Here is a 6,520-nt window from a genome sequence, read left to right as displayed (position 1 = left end):
GCAGTTTTAATTGCACTGTTAAACAATAATAGAATACCATTTATCTAAATATTTTTGGATGTTTTCTACATTTGCAAATATATTGATATCAATTACAACACAGAATACAAAGTGTACAGTTGTCACTGTATATTATAATTTTTATTACAACTATTTGTACCATAAAAAGATTAACAAAAGAAATAGTATTTTTCAATTAACCTCATACAAGTACTGAAATGCAATCATGAAAGTGTAACTTAAAAATGCAGATTTTTTTGGTTACATAACTGAACTGAAAAACAAAACAACAAAAGCTTTAGAGCCTACAAGTCCACTCAGTCCTACTTTTTGTTTGGCCAATCACTAAGACAAACAAGTTTGTTTACATTTACAGGAAATAATGCTGCCCGCTTCTTATTTACAATGTCCCCTGAAAGTGAGAAAAGGCGTTCACATGGCAGAAATTTGTTCAATGTCTGGTACAAATAATTTACAAACAATTCCTACCTGTGCTACTGATAATAATAAGTCTCTAGAGATGAGAAGAACTGAATTTTTTTTTAAATGTCTGATTTAGTTATTTACTTTTTGCTTCCTTTGTTATACTTCATTCAAACACAGAAAAAGAGCACAGACAAATGCATTCAAACACAAGGATACCGGTACTCTCACAACAAACACATTTCTGGGGAAATCAATTTAAAGTGTTGTTTAGAAGTTCAGTAGGATGAACTGAAATGGATATCAAAGGGAATTAAGTTCCATGCCACAGGACCCATCAAAGCAAAATCAAAATTATCTGCCGTATACACTTTCTTTGTCTCCTTTTGTGTCCATTGCCATTGTTATTTAAGATCTAAGACATGATGGTGGTGGGATTCCTAAAGGTCTTGTTTAATTGGAGTACAAATACTCATCAGGGTGGGCTGAAGGAGGAGCTCTGAAAAATAACTAGAGCTTCAAAACTCAGTAGGGCTAGTTTATGACAGCCTCTTACAAAATAGGCAGCCAATGTAAAAAATATAATGCAAGATGTAATATAATCCCAACCTCTCAAACCAATAAGCAGAGCTACAGATGCATAAAGAACAAGTTGAGAGCTATGAAGGAGTCCTGCTGTGAGCTCTTGTATTCATAAGGATAGAGATTATTGCTGTCATGGTAGGATAATTAAGGGTGCATTTGTAAAAATTGCAAAACTGTGTGTAAGGGGGAGGGAAACCATGGGATGTTGTTCCAAGAAGAAGGATTGTTAGGCAGCGACAGGCTCCACCTAACGAAGAGAGGGAAGAGCATCTTTGCAAGCAGGCTGGCTCACCTAGTGAGGAGGGCTTTAAACTAGATTCATGGGGGAAGGAGACCAAAGCCCTGAGGTAAGTGGGGAAGTGGGATACCAGGAGGAAGCATGAGCAGGAGAGCACAAGAGGGGAGGACTCCTGCCTCATACTGAGAAAGCAGGACGATCAGCAAGTTATCTTAAATGCCTATACACAAATGCAAGAAGCCTGGGAAACAAGCAGGGAGAACTGGAAGTCCTGACACAGTCACGGAATTATGATGTGATTGGAATAACAGAGACTTGGTGGGATAACTCACATGACTGGAGTACTGTCATGGATGGATATAAACTGTTCAGAAAGGACAGGCAGGGCAGAAAAGGTGGGGGAGTTGCATTGTATGTAAGAGAGCAGTATGACTGCTCAGAGCTCCAGTATGAAACTGCAGAAAAACCTGAGAGTCTCTGGATTAAGTTTAGAAGTGTGAGCAACAAGGGTGATGTCGTGGTGGGAGTCTGCTATAGACTACCAGACCATGGGGAAGAGGTGGATGAGGCTTTCTTCAGGCAACTAACAGAAGTTACTAGATCGCAGGCCCTGGTTCTCATGGGGGACTTCAATCACCCCGATTTCTGCTGGGAGAGCAATACAGTAGTGCACAGACAATCCAATAAGGTTTTGGAAAGTGTAGGGGACAATTTCCTGGTGCAAGTCCTGGAGGAACCAACTAGGGACAGAGCTCATCTTGACCTGCTGCTCACAAACAGGGAAGAATTAGTAGGAGAAGCAAAAGTGGATGGGAACCTGGGAGGCAGTGACCATGAGATGGTCGAGTGCAGGATCCTGACACGGGGAAGAAAGGAGAGCAGCAGAATACGGACCCTGGACTTCAGAAAAGCAGATTTTGACCTCCCTCAGGGAACTAATGGACAGGATCCCCTTGGAGAATAACATCAGGGGGAAAGGAGTACAGGAGTCCTGGCTGTATTTTAAAGAGTCCTTATTGAGGTTGCAGGAACAAACCATCCCGATGTGTAGAAAGAATAGTAAATATGGCAGGTGACCAGCTTGGCTTCACAGTGAAATCCTTGCTGATCTTAAACACAAAAAAGAAGCTTACAAGAAGTGGAAGCTTGGACAAATGACCAGCGAGGAGTATAAAAATATTGCTCAGGCATGCAGGAGTGAAATCAGGAAGGCCAAATCACAATTGGAGTTGCAGCTAGAAAGGGATGTTTAGAGTAACAAGAAGGGTTTCTACAGGTATGTTAGCAACAAGAAGAAGGTCAGGGAAATTGTGGGCCCCTTGCTGAATGGGGGAGGCAACCTAGTGACAGAGGATGTGGAAAAAGTTAACGTACTCAATGTTTTTTTGCCTCTGTCTTCATGAACAAAGTCAGCTCCCAGACTACTGCACTGGGCAGCACAGTATGGGGAGGAGGTGACCAGCCCCCTGCGGAGAAGAAGTGGTTCAGGACTAGTTAGAAAACCTGGACAAGCACAAGTACATGGGGCTGGCTGCATTGTATTCGAGGGTGCTAAATGAGTTGGCGGATGTAATCACAGAGCCATTGGCCATTATCTTTGAAAACGCATGGCGAGTGGGGAAGGTCCCAGATGACTGGAAAAAGGCTAATGTAGTGCCCATCTTTAAAAAAAGGAAGAAGGAGGATCTGCGGCCAGTCAGCCTCACCTCAGTCTCTGGAAAAATCATGGAGCAGGCCCTCAAGGAATCAATTTTGAAGGACTTAGAGGAGAGGAAAGTGATCAGGAACCGTCAGCATGGATTCACCAAGGGCAACTCATGCCTGACTAACCTAATTGCCTTCTATGATGAGATAACTGGCTCTGTGGATGAGGGGAAAGCAGTGGGTGTGTTATTCCTTGACTTTAGCAAAGCTTTTGAGATGGTCTCCCACAGTATTCTTGCTAGCAAGTTAAAGAAGTATGGGCTGGATGAATGGCCTATAAGGTGGATAGAAAGCTGGCTAGATCGTCGGGCTCAACGGGTAGTGATCAATGGATCCATGTCTAGTTGGCAGCTGGTATCAAGTGGAGTGCCTCAAACGTTGGTCGTGGGGCCAGTTTTGTTCATTATCTTCATTAATGATCTGGAGGATGACGTGAATTACACCCTCAGAGAGTTTGCAGATGACACTAAACTGGGAGGAGTGGTAGATATGCTGGAGGGTAGGGATAGGATACAGAGGGAACTAGATAAATTAGAGGATTGGGCCAGAAGAAATCTGATGAGGTTCAACAAGGAGAAGTGCAGAGTCCTGCACTTAGGAAGGAAGAATCCCATTCACTGCTACAGGCTAGGGACCAAGTGGCTAGGCAGCAGTTCTGCAGACAAGGACCTAGGGGTTATAGTTCACAAGAAGCTGGATATGAGTCAACAGTGTGCCCTTGTTGCCAAGAAGGCTAACAGCATTTTGGGCTGTATAAGTAGGAGCATTGCCAGCAGATCAAGGGATGTAATAATTCCCCTCTATTTGGCATTGGTGAGGCCTCATCTGGAGTACTGTGTCCAGTTTTGGGCCCCACACTACAATAAGGATTTCGAAAAATCCAGTGGAGGGCAACAAAAATGATTAGGGGGCTGGAGCACCTGACTTATGAGGAGAGGCTGAGGGAACTGGGATTTTTTAGTCTCCAGAAGAGAAGAATGAGGGGGGATTTGATAGCTGCTTTCAACTACCTGAAAGGGGGTTCCAAAGAGGATGGATCTAAACTGTTCTCAGTGGTAGTAGATGACAGAACAAAGAGTAATGGTCTCAAGTTGCAGTGGGGGAGGTTTAGGTTGGATATTAGGAAAAACCTTTTTCACTAGGAGGGTGGTGAGGCACTGAAATGGGTTACCTAGGGAGGTGGTGGAATCCCCTTCCTGAGAGGTTTTTAAGATCAGGCTCGTCAAAGCCCTGGCTGGGATGATTTAGTTGGGGATTAGGTCCTGCTTCGATCAGGGGGTTGGGCTAGATGACCTCCTGAGGTCCTTCCAACCCTGATAGTCTATGATTCTATGAAACCCACTTTTGTACCATATTTAATGCAAGGATGTCCATGGTCAAAAGTGATGACAAAATTCTTAACCTCATCTGTGAATGAGCCTCTACAATACATGGTATGACAGAAGAAGAAAAACCATAAGGAGTTCCAGTCCAACAGAAAGAATTCCATCTTTCCAGGGTTGAAGATAATATATCTCTGACACACATCTGGGAACGCCCTTAGCCCTAAGGTTGAGCTTTCAGGATCCACTTTGAGGAGTTTGCCCATGTCAAGGTTCCTTCCCCACTCTGAACTCTAGGGTAGAGATGTGGGGACCAGCATGAAAGACCCCCTAAGCTTATTCATACCAGCTTAGGTTAAAAACTTCCTCAAGGTACAAACTTTGCCTTGTCCTTGAACCCTATGCTGCCACCACCAAGCATGTTACACAAAGAACAGGGAAAGAGCCCTCTTGAAGACGTCTTCCCCCAAAATATCCCCCCAAGCCCTACACCCCCTTTCCTGGGGAAGGTTTGATAAAAATCCTCACCAATTTGCATAGGTGAACACAGACCCAAACCCTTCGATCTTAAGAACAATGAAAAAGCAATAAGGATCTTAAAAGAAGAATTTTAATAGAAGAAAAAGGTAAAAGAATCACCTCTGTAAAATCAGGATGGTAAATACCTTACAGGGTAATCAGATTCAAAACACAGAGAATCCCTCTAGGCAAAACCTTAAGTTACAAAAAGACACAAAATCAGGAATATACATTCCATTCAGCACAGCTTACTTACCAGCCATTTAAACAAAAGGAAATCTAACACATTTCTAGCTAGATTACTTACTAACAAGTTCTAATACTCCATTCCTGTTCTGTTCCTGACAAAAGCATCACACAGAGAGACAGACCCTTTGTTCCCCCCCCACACACACACACACACTCCAGCTTTGAAAGTATCTTGTCTCCTCATTGGTCATTTTGGTCAGGTGCCAGTGAGATTATCTTAGCTTCTTAACCCTTTACAGCTGAAAGGGTTTTGCCTCTGGCCAGGAGGGATTTTATAGTTCTGTATACAGAAAGGTGGTTACCCTTCCCTTATATTTACGACAGCCCAGTACTCTAACTCCAGCACCCTGTGCTGGTACAAAGATGTCCTTGCTATACAAGATGGTTCTACTGCTCATGACCCGGTCACCTCACTCTTGTCTACACTGGAGAAGTGTACCGTGGTAGGAACCCTATGGTCCCCCTAGTATCATTATCTTGTGTCCACTCACAAAAGCACTTCAAATGCATGACAAATACCAGTTGAAGTAGACTTGCTTTCTGCAGTGTTTAATGCTGTGTTAGTCTCTTGACCCATTTTAGACTGAAGCATTTATTGTGACCTGGATGGTTCAACCAGTCCTCAGTGTGACATTTCAAAAATCCAAATCTTTCAGGAGTTGTGTTGGGAACGTGGCAAGGTACCAAGAAACCTTTGTATTTGAAAGGGTTTACCACAATGGTATTGTGTATGGATGAATCAGTATGGCTAGAGTAGATGCACTTAAACCAACGCTAGCCTACCCATTCAATAGCAAACAGTTCAGTTCTCTAGTGTGGAAACAGCCTGGTGCAAGTTAGAGCAGCCTGAAGTCATGAGATGTTGTGTATGAATAACTGAGCTGTTACTCTGAGCTGTTGATATTTAACCACAGCCAGCTTCCTGCAAGGTGAGGTAAACAGGTTAGCATTATAAGAAACACCTTGAAAGCTCTGCAGTGTGGTAGAAAATATAAATTATTCTATCAGGGTGAGGAGTGGGGAACCCTGGACCACCCCAGGTCCCACTACCCATTGTTTACCCTGTCTTCTCCCCTGTATTCAGTCCTAAGGGCTTGTCTCCCAAAATGCCTCTTCCAGGGGTTTACCGTCTATCCCTCTTCTTGGAGCGCATTGCTTCACAGTCAGTCAGGGTGTCTACAGGAGCAGTGTGTCTTGCAACTGTCTCCTCCTCAGCTGGACTACCTCTGTTACCAGCAGCCCTGGGTGGAGCAGCCTTCCTCCTATTCACCACCCCTTCCTGTGGTAAATTCCCCCTTATAAGTTCCTCCTCCTCCAGGCTGAACAAGCTTTGCAGGTGTATCTTGTTTGCGTGGAACAGGCCCCAAAGAGCTGGTTAGTTTCCTCCATACCACTGTAAGGGCATGTCCCTTCAGATGGGGCTCTCTAGTGTGCTTGTTTGCTGTGTATTTCTATATGAAATCTCACCATCGAAGGAAGT

Source organism: Natator depressus, chromosome 1 (genome assembly GCF_965152275.1).
Source record: "Natator depressus isolate rNatDep1 chromosome 1, rNatDep2.hap1, whole genome shotgun sequence".
Taxonomy (NCBI): Eukaryota; Metazoa; Chordata; order Testudines; family Cheloniidae; genus Natator; species Natator depressus.
The sequence above is the reverse complement of the archived record's forward strand: the minus strand, read 5'-3'. Positions refer to the sequence as shown.